This window comes from Schistocerca nitens, chromosome 9 (genome assembly GCF_023898315.1).
Source record: "Schistocerca nitens isolate TAMUIC-IGC-003100 chromosome 9, iqSchNite1.1, whole genome shotgun sequence".
Classification (NCBI taxonomy): domain Eukaryota; kingdom Metazoa; phylum Arthropoda; class Insecta; order Orthoptera; family Acrididae; genus Schistocerca; species Schistocerca nitens.
Window position 1 is genome coordinate 264,386,884 of NC_064622.1, and position 14,943 is coordinate 264,401,826.

Consider the following 14,943-nt stretch of genomic DNA (forward strand, 5'->3'; position numbering starts at 1 on the left):
CCATGACCGAGGCAGGATTCGAACCTGCGACCGTAGCTGTCACACGGTTCCAAACTGAAGCGCCGGGAACCGCACGGCCACACCGGCCGGCCAATGTGTAAGTATGTCTACATGAATTATAAATATTATAAATTACATCGTTTTTGCTTTTCGTAAATTATATTACCAAGACATGTCCAATAACCTTGCAAAAGTGGTCTACATAGGATTAAAACCACTACTGCCGGCCGAAGTGGCCGTGCGGTTAAAGGCGCTGCAGTCTGGAACCGCAAGACCGCTACGGTCGCAGGTTCGAATCCTGCCGCGGGCATGGATGTTTGTGATGTCCTTAGGTTAGTTAGGTTTAACTAGTTCTAAGTTCTAGGGGACTAATGACCTCAGCAGTTGAGTCCCATAGTGCTCAGAGCCATTTGAACCATTTTGAAAACCACTACTACTACTCCAGTTAGTACTACCATCGGTCGCAAATTCTTACGACGCCACTTTTTTTCATCGTCGATATATTCTACACAAAAATGGAATCGTCAGTAAGAATGTATTTTCACTTACTAGAGTCGTCTTTTTGTGGTACGCTACTAGATTTGTAATTCGCACAAAGAGGTTTCAGACGTTTCTAAACAGACATACCTTCATACTTCTATTGACTGCAACGCTTCACAGTCCAGCCCTACAAAAGATCGTATCAGCCAACGGTCTTGCTGTTATGGTCTTCATCCCGAAGACTGGTTTGATTCAATTAGCCATGCCAGTCAATTGAGCGCAAGACTGTTAATTTCTGCATAACTACTGCAGACTACATCCATTTCAACCTGTTCTCTATTGTTAAGTGTTGATTTTCCCCTGCAATATAATCATGGATGAACACAGCAAACAGTAGCGCGTCAATCTGTACTTTAGTGCAAATCTGGCTAGATTTCAGCTGCAGTACAGCTATCATCAGTACTAAAAGAAATAAGAAAACATAGGAATCAGATATTTTGTTATATCAAGAAACATTTAGGAGTCGTACAACAGTAGCGTATGTTCCTGAAAAGACCTTGAACTGTCCATACCTCAATTGATACTGAGGCTGCTGTTTACAAGGCTACAGTGCCAACAATAGTGTAGTCATACGTACGAGGGGGTGTTAAAAATTAATACCGCCGAATTTTTTATGTGAAATCTTTTAAAGCTTTTGTAGCGCGTATTATGGGGTGCGTCAGAAACAGCATGTTTGTGCAGAGTCTACTTGCACATGGAGCCCGATTTTATAACTCATTAAAAAGACCCGAAACGGTTGTCATATGTAGATGAGATTGTATCTTTGGCACCACTGAACCAACTATGTTGCCTGAGTGGCAGAATCGATTGTAAGTAGGAGCACGCAGAGAGCAGTGGCAGTTGTTGCACTTTGTTATAGGTGGTATATAAGACTTAAAGCGGCTAGCTGTGACAAGTTAGTTGCTGGTCTATGGGCGCAACATAATACAGTTTTTGTAAAACGAAGTGATGAATGATATTGTTTGTGCACACACAGAGCCAGTAAATGTTAGGTCGTAGTTATTTCTATAAAAGTGTAAAGTGTGTATTATTAATTTTAGGGGCTATAAGATTATAAAGAATTGAAGTGATACTGATTGTTAATAAATATCGACCACTGTCCATGGCAGTTACAGAAAAATAATGAATTTATACTGTAACTCAAAGGGAAAACAACTGGAACAAATTTGTAAGAAAATGAAATTTTGTATATTTAGTTTTAAGTATGCAGCAACACGATATGTGGATTTGGCTAAATTTTACAGTACTGACCCTTGAACGTAGTGACCAAGTATTTTCCATCAGATTTAATGTATAGGTTGATTAAGTATGTCCGATTTGTAATATTTTGTGTGTTTTGTAATCCTGATACAGAGAGGGTAAATTTTGGGATCTATTTTGTCAAACGATGTCAGACTTTTTCATGTAACAACCCAAGTGTTTTAATTACGGCAGTAAGAGAGAATTGTACAACAGTTGAGAAGTTCACTGATTTTGAAGTTAATGTAAAATGTTTCATATCAGATTCTGTGAAAGTGAAACTTTATTTTGAATACAGTTTTCAAAGCGAAGCATTCGGTCTAATCATATCCCCTTATCAGTGCCTCATCCTGTTCCATATCGTATTTATTCAAATCTAATGAATGTTTTTCTAAAAGAAATCATTTTTCAATCAGAAAAATATTAATGTGCCAGAATCAGAAAAGTAATTAATGTTTGTAACAGTTTCAGTGCGAGCAGTATTCCACAGCGCTGAGCCAATATGCAGTATTTTCACTGAACATTTGCAAGAATATTTATTTATCAGCCAATCTACTGACATTCTTTGTATTTTATGGCCGCCATTGCAATTCGCTGCGCCAAGATTACATCCATTGTGACTGTAGAGCTAAGAAATATTTATTTTATTGTTTATTTACACAGGGCATTTTGTCAGTTTATTGTACAGGGCTATAGAACTCAGTGCTCTAGAGACTAGGTAAATTTCAGAAGGATTGATTTCTTTATGGGCACTGGGTATTGGTTTTCCAGATTAAGTTGTTTAATTTTTTTGTGGATTACAGTAAAACTGATTAAGCACTCCATTTGCTCAACAACACATCACACAGTAAATTTGAATAACACAAACATTAGGTATATCATATTCATTGGCAAACAAACATAATTTTTTTAAAGAACGTTACACATTTATAAAGAACGTTACATGTTGTAATCGAGTTTCGATATCGAAAAGTGTGTCCATCTCTCCTTCAGCATGACAACGTCAGACAAGACACAAGCGCTGCGGCATCGGCAACAATCCGACGCCTTGGATTCACTGTCGTCGATCATCCTCAATGTAATCCCGACTTGGCCTCATCCGATTTTCATCTGTTTTCAAAACTTAAACAAAATATTCGTGGACCCCACTTTGATAGTAACGAAGCAGGGCACGCAGTCATGAGGTTGTGTTTCCGTTAACAAAGCTGAACATTCTCAGCAAATATATCAACAAACTGGGCTCACGTTGGGAGAAATGTGTTCGTTTCAAGGGTGAGTATGTTGAGAAATAAATTTGTGGACATGAAGAACGAATGTGTAGAATGTTAGGAATGTCTGTTTGATTTAAAGAGCTTCTATTCAGCGATCTCAAGAATCTGTTGCATCACTGCAATTATTGGTTAAATGCCTCTGTGCGCGTTATAATTAATGTGATCTTGTCTTCGCGATGCCTGTCGAATACACTCAGTCGTCATGAATTTGGTTTCTGGCTTTCCAAACAAAAAAGTTTTATTCATGTAGTGGTTGGGTTACCGAATATCAAAATCTGTCCGATCCTATTTATCCCAGTCCGTTGATTGCTCGTAGATGCAGTTAATACTTCGATTGTTCTGCAGCGTTAATATTTGTGGTAAGAACCGTACTTCAGTTGTCGGCTGCCGTATTGACACAACTCTCAAAGTAGCGACCACAAAGCTAAGAGGACGCCTTATTATTACGCTTCTCAATCACCGGCATTATGTTATCCTTTTGTCGACAGTCTCTAACTGCTCGTTTGAAAATGACATAATAACGAGCTATATTTCACCGCGTTTGACTAAAAGCAACAGGCAGCTTTTTGAGGCTAAAATGCTACCGCTACAAATAAACTCATCCAACGAAATGTTCTACATCCGTTTAATAGATCACACTGCTCACTTTCGAAAAACTGTTGTGTAACTGCGACGGATATATACACACTGAAGCTACGAATGAAAATTTGTGCTAATGTCAGAAATCCTTTCTAAATCCAAATTCCCATTCACGCGTCAGCCCGCTTGGTATTCCTCCTAAACACAAAGAGCTTTGCGGGGACTCTCCAGCTGTCTTGGAATAATAGCTCAGCATTGAACGAAAGGGGGGATCCTGTCTGAAACCTAGGCATAGGTCTTCAATCAAATGAAACTATACGGTTCCAGAGAACGTTTCATGCCTCAAAGATCTATGATGTATATGTGCGGACTGAAGCGACGAATAAAAATTTGGAGTGAAGTTGAAGTCCGCGTACCTGCGCTCGCTTACACTGTCTCAAGACTGACACACTGTTTCTATTTGTAGTCCATTATTAAGTTACTGTGTTAACCTTTCAATATAAGACTATATCTGTTAAAGAGTAGATTATGGAAGTAGTTTAAATTTGTAAATTCCGTCAATAGCTACACGAAATACTGAAAATCAAATTTTAGTTGCCCCTCGAAGCCGTTAGATATGCAACCAGGAATCGGTACTGGGTTTCGCGATAGTCAATTAGTAATATCATTACCTCCAGACGAGTGTTTACAATTGGTTTTCAGAGTTTCTTTATTCATCTGCCAGTGATAAATTTCACGTCGGTCTCTCACAATCTGTCTTTACAAAAACCACTATGAAATAGAATCGTCATGAGACTTCTTTGATTCAGAGGCTCGTTTAGCAATATCGAAAACTGCAATACATTAAACTTTTCACGAAAACTTCACAGTGTAATAATTATATCGATTCCAGGTTAATTCCGCACAGTTTGGCCGATCCCCACGGAGAGAGTCGCTTCAGCTGATCAGAAACGTTTTTTAGTATATTTGACTAAAGAAATGAAAAATCCATGTATGGTAACGTAAAAGGAGACTGAATTTGGATATATTCATAGCTTACAATCCAGAAAGCAGTCAAAAGTCAACTGCTTGCGTTCCAGAATAAAGTTTCACTCTGTTGCGCTGATTTCAATTTTCCTGGCAGTTCGAAACTGTTTGTTAGACAGAGACGTGCACTCTGGACTAAAACTCCACCGACTGTGCTCTACTTCCCTCCCTGACAGCTTTACCGTCACCAAAACTTTTTTCCTACTTTCCAAAATTCACTTAATCTCTCCCGCATCCCTTGCGGAACCAGCATTCATGGAAGAAATGATGCTACAGGGAAATGGCTTATAATGGAAGACACGTAGTTCGCTCTAGAATGCCACCGCTGCTTTTCACTTTGTTGTCCTATCCTAATTAGGAAGGACCTGCACTCGACCGTGAGGCATCGGACAGAAACATAGCAATCGCGTGTAGTCGTTACTTTTAATGCCGTTCAGCAGTACTCATATTATGGTAATACAGTGTATTCAATCTCCTACTCTTACGAAATTTGTTGTAAAAAACAAAGAAGAGAGGGAGTGGAGGGGGGTTGGGAGGGAAGAAGAAAGAAATCATTACCTGCACTACAGCCATCTCTCTAAAGAAACGGCTGGTTTTGGAGCGGAAAACTATAGGGAGGGGACTGTAATTCTGACAGCACTGTCTGTTGCTTGACACCTTCACACATGTTACCAGCATACAGCATGAAACAGAAATTATGCAAAGGAAAACACAAAAAGTTAATGTACGACATTAGTAACCTACACAGTACGTAGGGTTCAGTGTGCGCTGTTGTGGCTGGTTTTTAGTCTAACAGAATAAACAACATTTAGAATCATTTTCATACAATTTTAGTTTAGCCTTTTACTCGTAATTGTCGTAATTAAACAGGATTAAAATAAAATGATTCTATGATACGTATATTTTGATGATTCTACACAAGCACACATAGCTCACGGCAACGCATTCACTATAATGAGCTTCACAACAGAGCATGCTCTGAGCCTTTATTACTGTGAACAGTTAATTGTAGTTGACTGAGCTGTTGTATTATTCGACTGCACATCACAAGCACGTTAAGGGAAAGCTGGTTGTGGGCGTATTCGATCATAGGCAATTACCTGATTCGGAATATTAAAATTTACTTACACCATCATTTGCATGTACAACTGTAAATTCTGAACCGTTTTAGACGATAGAACAGACAGAGAAGCGGGATTCACTAATTGAAGAACAAGAACACGTAGTGGAAATGACTAATTTTTATGTAAATGGTTACTGATATCTGTATTACACAAGCGAAAGAGAGTTTGGCTTGAGAAAACCAAGATTAATAAGCTGTATGTAACACCATCCCGTGATTACTTGCGCAGTATGAAACAGTTATAAAAATGCTCAAGTCCATTTATCTCGTTATTTAACAGTCTCGCCCCTTTATGGTCATCGTTACCTAGATCTCCCTCCCGTCGCTGCAGCACCTTTAAAGTGTATTACCGTCCAGTAGTTGTGACTACAGACAAGTCATTGCTTTACTTGTGCTGATAACCATTAACCATAAAAAGTCCATTTCAACACTGCGAAAGGTGACTATTAAAAGATTGGAAGTCGCTTGGACACAGCTAGACATGGCGATGGCATAATTCTGCAGCACCAGTGGCGGTGGCATTGGGGGGGGGGGGGGGGGCGCTATGGGGGCTACAGCACCCCCCCCCCCCCCATGGAGTATCATATTGCATTGGATAAAATGACTTCAGAAATCAGCGAATATTTTACTCCAACAGATTCAATCATTTTTAAATAATTATTTAGCAATATAGGTTACAATGTGTTTCAAACACATTTTAACAAAAGAATAAGAGTGGAAAATAGCTTACTATGTAAACCAATAAATATCATTTAACTTAAATTAGGCGTCTTATTATTTATTAAAACACATTTTTTACCCAGAACACCAAAACAGTTACCAAAAACTAACCAACACTACATTTTACCAATTTGTCGGTAGAGGACCCAAACTCTCGTTTTGTTAGCGATATTCCATCCCCCCAAATTCCCCCCCCCCCCATCCCCCCTAATAAATGGTGAATGGTACACAATAAATACCACAAATCTTTGATGATACCAGGAAAAACAACCGAGAACGTCGTATCATTCCTCATGACAGTGCCAATTATCACACATAACACTTGAGGAAAAACTGACTACTTGAGAGAGAGAAAGATGCAATGTAATGTCTCACAGCATTTATTGATCAATCGCTTAACGAACTCCGTTTGTTTCCTTATGTCAAACGAAAATTTCTTGAAAATAGGTTTTCATCGCGTCAGTGAGCTGTTGATTCCTTCAAGATCTCGTTCTTGTGGTACCAACCTCGGAGTGGTAAAATTATTTCCGTTATTGGATCGAACCTAGTGCAGAAGTATGGAGGTGGATACCGCGAGAAACCGTGAAAACCATTTATCCAAAAAAATTTTTTATTTTACTACTTTTGTAAAAACCTTAAAAAGGCAGCCTTCGTAGAAAAGAAGACCACTCAAAAAGCGCCAGCCGACCCTACATGTGACCTGTGCCCTTTTCTGACGGGCGATGCCGGCCACTTCCGGAGAGGCACTTGCTTTGCCAGCAACACGATACACATCCGCTAAGGGTACTGAATGGTTAATTCGCCCGCCACCTCTGCATTTATGTATGTCGCGGTGTGTTCGTTTGCGTAATTATCAGATTAATTCGTAACACACAGGCTGCTGATTGCTGTTTAATGCGATTCCGATATGATGTGAGCGTAACACGTGTCCGGCGGGCGTTTTATTCTCTTCATAACAGTTTAACGGCGGCGAGTGCTCCCGCGTCCGCTGCAGAACGCTCGGCTTCCGGCGTCCTCTTCAAATCCGGTCGCCTTTCGCCCCTGCCGAGGTCGTCGGCTATTCCCTTTGATGCGCGGGCTGGCTTCGACCTTAGCCGTCTGGTGTTTCCCGAAAGTCGCAACACGAATAATACAGGCGTCTTACCGCAACTCGCCGACATTAAAGGAATGTCTGCCGACGAGTGTTCCGGATCCTGCCTTATTCACTGCGCCATTGTAATTACAAATGTGCGCCCTCTAAATGCACTATGCTTCACCAAACGACTCCCCCTGTACCTCTCTTTACTAATTTAGGCACGCCGTTCGGGAGAAGTTGCCGCAGTCGCGCATAAATATTCACGACGAGTGTGTGATGCCAGGGGTTCGCGGCGTTAATGCGTTAAATATGTAACGGGAGCACGCCTTTGTCACGTCTCCCACCCGGGCCGATGTACTTTCCTCGTCACTGTCGGATTAGCGCGCTAACTGGTCACATTAATGCCAGAAGCCACCCACATGATTAGGCTTCCCTGGCGTACAGATCTTTCCTGCACAGTCCGTACCTTAAAAGCAAAATATTCTGGTTGGCAACCCTTTTTTGCAGCAAACAGCCGATCAACCCCAGGTGAGGTTCACCGCCCAATAATGTCAGACGATCACTTCAGCGGATAACGAAGTATCTCCGATACTCATATTCGTTTGTTTATTTCTATATTTTTTGTGTTTAATTTGAAATCAGTCAGCCATCCTGAGAGGCAGTCCATTTAAAAACAAGGGAGCAACAACCTTTGTGCCTCAGTCACAGCGTGGATGTGAAGAATCTTAGCATTACACTTCTCTATCTAGTAAAATTAAGATCTTGAACATGGCTGGAGGCAGCAACTGTAGACTGCTGTCTTCAAGAGCAAATTGTGAAAAATAGTCAAATGAGTTGCAATAGTAAAAATGGTTATTGATGCCTCTTGACCTAAGTTCCAATGTCTTCTTCATAAGAATAGACGGTTCACACTGGGTACATAATATTACGAAGACACATTAAAAATGTAGCCACTAGAAGCAAGCGAAGATAAAATTCACCTTGATAATGTTGCGTTTTTGTTATGATATAGATGAATGTTATCTTCATTTGTGACTTATGCTTACATTTTTAACGTACCGCCACAACACCATGTAACCAGTGTCCGTCACTGATGCTCCTGAAAAAGACGCGTTTAAAGACGTCGAAACCTAGGTCAAGACGTGTTAATAAGGCTTTTTACTAGTACAGATGATTCGGCTTTTTTCACCTTTGCGTCACAAAGAACGTAAAATTAATCTGATTTAAGTCCTGGAGTTCAATACATGATATTATATATTACGGAAACCCATAGACGTCAAGAATTCACAAACAAGGAAACTTGTTTAAACTACTCGTTTATATAGATGTTGAGAGTTTTGTTCCACTTTTATTTATACTGATGATGCAAGGGTAATAATGAAGTTCAAAAGAGCCAATGAGCCAGAAGTGAAGTGCTGAAAAGGATTATTGATTGGCTTTCGATAAATGCTGTATAATTTTACCAACAAAATGTGGCTGTGATGGCTATTTGGTGCAAGCAGTAGGTTGTAGGTATGGGATTCTGTCAGGAAAGGGGAGGGGAATGTTGGTCGTTCCAGTCGCTCCAACACGGCTCCAGATCCATTCAGCCTGCCACCAAAAGAGTACCAGTAAACTTTTCCCAGGGTAAAATGCGGCCGGATCTGTGCGCTAGCTACCTGACCCTCCTAGTGCAGCGGCGAAGAAAGACCCCACTTTGCCTGCAATTAGGCTAATAGCATGGCCGAGAGCTTGTGTCACAGATTTATTTACTTTATCTAAGTGGGAAAGACGCAGTTAATAATAATAATAGGTGGGATAAAGTAGACACTAAGGGAAACTGAATTTCCACCAAGCTATGGTTATCGATTGAAGCTTACGCCCCGCACTTTTTGAATACAGATATTGCAAGGTATCACGCCAAATATTTCTAAGTGAATACGAAAATAACTTGTAGGAGCTATATGCATATTTCTGATGACGGACTACTTTTCCCTTCCTAAGGGGGCAAAGTGGTCAGTTCCATCGCAATAGGATCACATGTTCGTTGTTCTAATTTTCACGTGAATAAAACCGAAAGAGGGATTAGAGAACACAGGGTTATCGCAGCGATACTGAATATTGTATTCTCCAAATCCACCAAAAATATACCTATTCAAAAAAGCAGATAAAAATTCCCTTGAGGCCTTCCTGAGAGACAATCTCCAATCATTCCAAGTGTAAGTGTAGACCAGATGTGGCTTGAATTCAAAGACATAGTATCGGCAGACATTGAGAGATTTATACCAAATAAATTAACAAACGATGGACCTGATCCTCCTTGGTACACAAAACTGGTTAGAACACTGTTGCAAAAACAACGAAACAAACATCAAATTTCAATACAAGCAAAATCCCCGAGAATGACGATCTTTGACAGAAGCTCGAAATTTAGCGCGGAATTCAATGCGATATGCTTATAACAGTTTCCACAACGAAACTTCGTCTCGAACCCTGGCAGAAAATCAAAAGAGATTCTGGTCGAATGTGAAGAATGTTAGCAGCAAGAAACAATCAATGCCTTCTCTGCGCGATAGTAATGAGGATACTATCGAAGACAGTGCTACCAAAGCAGAGTTACTAAATAAAGCCTCCCTAAATGCCTTCACAAAAGAAGACGAAGTAAATATTCCAGAATTCGAATCAAGAACAGCTGCCAGCATGAGTAACGAAGAAGTAAATATCCTTGGAGTAGTGAAGCAACTTAAATCACTTAACAAAAGAAAGTGTTCCGGTCCAGACTGTATACCAATTAGCTCCCTTTCGTAGTGTGCTGATGCATTAGCTCAATACTTAACAATCATATATAACCGTTCGCTCGACGAAAGATCCGTACCCAAAAACTGGAAAGCTGCACAGGTCACACCAATATTCAAGAAAGATAGTAAGAGTAATCCTCTAAATTACAGGCCCATATCGTTAACGTCGATGTGCAGCAGGATTTTGGAACATACATTGTGTTCATTATGAATTACCTCTAAGGAAACTGTCTATTGACAAACAGTCAACATGGGTTTAGAAAACATCGTTCCTGTGAAACACAACTAGCTCTGTATTCACGTGACGTGTTGAGTGCTTATTGACAATGGATTTACGATCGATTACGTATTTCTGGATTTTCGGAAGGCTTTTGACACTATACCACACAAGCGGCTCGTAGTGAAACTGCGTGCTTATGGAATATCGTCTCAGTTATGTGACCGGATTTGTGATTTCCTGTCAGAGAGGTCACAGTCCGTAGTAACTGACGGAAAGTCATCGAGTAAAACAGAAGTGACTTCTGGCGTTCCCCAAGGTATTGTTATAGGCCATTTGCTACTCCTTATCTATAAAACGATTTGGGAGACAATCTGAGCAGCCATCTTAGGTTGTTTGCAGATGACGCTGTCGTTCATCGACTAATAAAGTCATCAGAAGATCTAAACAAATTGCAAAACGATTTAGAAAAGATATCTGAATGGTGTGACAAGTGACAGTTGACCCTAAATAACGAAATGTGTGAGGTCATCCACGTGAGTGCTAAAAGGGATTCGTTAAACTTCGTGAAACGCCCTGCTAACCCCACAGGAAAGGACAGGTAGTGTAAATTGTGGAATGGGGCCAAAATAAGCGGTTGTCAGTTACACTCGAATATACAACTTTATTTATTTCACGAAATATTACAAGAGCCAAGAAAATGTTTTTTTAAAAAAAAACACAGCACTAATTTTTGGAACTCAACTATCGGCTGAAGGGCCATACAATCTCATGCCTTAAGGTCAAGACCACTTTAATTTAAAATCGGCTGAAAGCCAATAACTTAAGAATCAAACCGAACTCAGAAATTTAATAGGCAAAAGTACTTTCTTAAATCAGTTCTTTCAATTAGGGTGAAGGCCCAAACAATCTCACACCTTAAGAGCAAAACAACTTTAATTCAACACCACGTAAGACTCAAAAAAATTAAATTTTTAAAAGGCCAAAGGCCTTATCTTGTAAGGTGTCAGCCAAATCCAACACCTTCCATGAAAACCCTGACATGATAAACAAATCCAGTAGTATGTCACATAGCTCCGAATAAATCGTGACATTAAATTAACCAAAGTAATACGAGTAACGAGTGAGCAAATGGAATACCACAGACTAATACAAGAATGCCTAAATGCCTGTCATACCTTCCCACCGTGAGACAGACGCAGTTCAAGGGGAGAAACGAGAACAGAAGCCGAGAGCAGAACCGTGTTAAGCTGGAAGGCCCTACGATTATGGACGGACACCCACGTCGCTAGCTAACCGCTAGGACCACACCCCAGCAGCAAGTTTTAGAGTGAGACTTTTTCGCGTCTCTGTTACGTCAGGACCCCCCCCCCCCCCCCCCCCCGCCCATGTTAAAAGCTAGAGCCCTCCAGAAGAACAGTATAGATCTTACAATAACACAAAAAAGGGCCACACCACCCGCAAGTTTTAGCGTGAGACTTTTTCGCGTCTCTGTTACGTCAGGACCACCGCCCAGCCCATGTTAAAAGATAGAGCCCTCCAGAAGAACAGTATAGATTTTACGATAACGCTAAAAGGACCACACCAGCTGCAAGTTTTAGCGTGAGACTTTTTCGCGTCTCTGTTACGTTGCAAACTTTAAAAACATTGCCCCACCACGAAAAGTATAACATTTCTCATTGGATAGACAGAATTTTTGTAAGCGGAGCTTAAGGTTATCATTGAGACCCTGATTGGTCAGATGAAAACACAGCCAGATAGTTTTTTTAAACCAACTTCGGTAAATTGTAGTAAGGAGAAGTTAAGAGTTAGTTCCGAGACGGCGAGGTGAGTGGAGCTGTGCTGCCCGCCGCCCCCTGACGAACACCGACAAGGTAATGAATGCACGCGATGCCGCATAACAGCGCATAAAGCTTCACTCAGAACTGCAGAAGTATCATCTGTTACACCCCCTTTTTGCGTAATACTAGTGTCGATCGTCAATTAAAGCTCATGGTGTTCACATTTGCCACTTGAAGTAAAAATCTGAAGCGTGATGATTTTTCTGTTATATAGTTATTGAGAAGCCACATCAGCCACTGTAATTTACGACAAGTTAGATAAGTAATTAAAGATAATTGAGGGTCACTGTAGACCATTTTGATAGTTTTCTCTTTTGTGAAACTTAATTTAAACCTAGATTATAGATGTGATATGGCATAGGTCATCCTTCGATCCATTGTAGAACTTGGAAACCCATTCAGGGAATATTCGTTCACTTTTTTGTTGAACGCAGTTGGTTTTTACCATCCTATATTAAAACATTTCCTTTTATCAACAGTGCAATTTATAAACAATGTTTTGTCAGTAGAATAAAATTTCCAATAGTAAACTTAACTGCTTTTTCGACGTTATTTTTACCAGCTAAATAAAAATAGGAAAGCCTTGAACCCCTTCCACTAAATTTAGTTAGTATTAAGATTCTTTTACAGGGAGTGCAGTGGAGCTGACGCTGAAATCATTAAGTATTTGGTTATATCATCGCCAGTCTCACTGAACTCTTCTGAATTCTACATGTCGTGTGTGGTCTGGCGTCCCCTTACCAGCAACAGGTCCCAGGTTCAAACTAGTCAATTCCCTAAAAAACTCGGTCAGAGCGTCGTTGCGCGAAAGTGGTAGGGAGACACGATATAGAACAAACAGACACCACGCAGAATGTTAGAATCTTCAGACAGTTCTTTAAAGTAGGCTGCAGACCCAAACAATCTTACGCTTTAAGGGCAAAACAACCTTAATTTAAAAATCAGCTGGAAGCCATACAAATACAGACAACAACAACAACAAATGAGAAAAGGCAGTACACCCAAGGGCGCTCAGAAGTTTCCGAGGGTCGGCCTGGGATTCAAACACTAACTCTCGCTTAGGTGAGACAGGCAGTCGGCCCAATCATTCTCGATCCGACGACAACCCAGCCGACAGACAGTCAACGGACCTACCGACATGATAACTTCGGCTCCAACCGACCAGCACACAACAGGGAGTTCAATGAAACAACCTAGAAAGTATTGGCGCCCACAACCAATTATACATTGAGCTCTCAAACTACACACCGTGTTGGACAGTGACAACACGACGAGGAAAATACACTGCCTGAATTTACGTCAACGACCAGCGCAGGTAACAGGAACGTTAACGGCCACAAGGCAGAAGATTCCGCTGGTGCACTTCAATTCAAAATAACCAAGTACAGTTAAATTCTACCGGAGGATGGCTAAAATATGCCAACTTAAAACACACGTTGTTGCTCGCGGGAATGTCCCAACAGTCGACAACGAAATCCAAACGACACAACGTGAACAGTCGTGACTTGCTGGTGGATAAAGTCAAAACTCAACTTTCGTGTCCAGCATCGGTGAGCCACGGACCTCGTAGCAATGGGATCAGCACCACACACAACGACCGCGCGTGGACGCCGCCAGCGGCCCCGGCCAAACTACGCGCTGCGGAGATTTCCTCGCTGCTCCACGCCAGCCAACCAACTGGAAGCACACAGCACAGGCACAGCCCAGACGGAAACTATAAGCGCCAGGCCAAAGTTAGTACAAGGTGCGAATGTCGATACATACCGCTGCTGCCACTCGTGGAGAGGAACGATAACAGCATAATCGTGATAACCCTGGGAGACTAAACACAGAATAGTAATCAAGGTTTAACCCAACGCATAACATGAGTCAGCCACGGCTGACTTCGGTTACACGATAAATCAGTCTGATCTAAAAGCTGTAAATTCAACTAAATACCTAGGTATTACAATTACAAACAACTTAAATTGGAAGGAACACACAGAAAATGTTGCGGGGAAGGCTGATCAAAGACTGCGTCTTATTGGGACACTTAGTAAACGTAACAGACCTACTAAGTAGACAGCCTGCACTACGCTTGTCCGTCCTCTTTTAGAATACTGCTGCGCGGTGTAGGATCCTTACCAGGTAGGACTGACGGAGTGCATCGAAAAAGTTCAAAGAAGGACAGCTCGTTTTGTACTGTAGCGAAATATGGGAGAGAGTGTCACAGAAATGATACAGGATTTGGGCTGGACATCATTAAAAGAAAGTCGTTTTTCGTTGCGACGGAATCTTCTCACGATATTCCAATCACCAACTTTCCCCTCCGAATGCGAAAATATTTTGTTGACATCGACCTACACAGGGAGAAACGATCACCACGATAAAATAAAGGAAATCAGAGCTCGTAAGGAAAGATATAGGTGTTCGTTGTTTCCGCGCGCAATACGAGATTGGAACAATAGAGAATTGTGAAGGTGGTTCGATGAACCCTCTGCCATGCACTGAAATGTGATTTGCGGAATATTCATGTAGATGCAGATGTAGATGTGA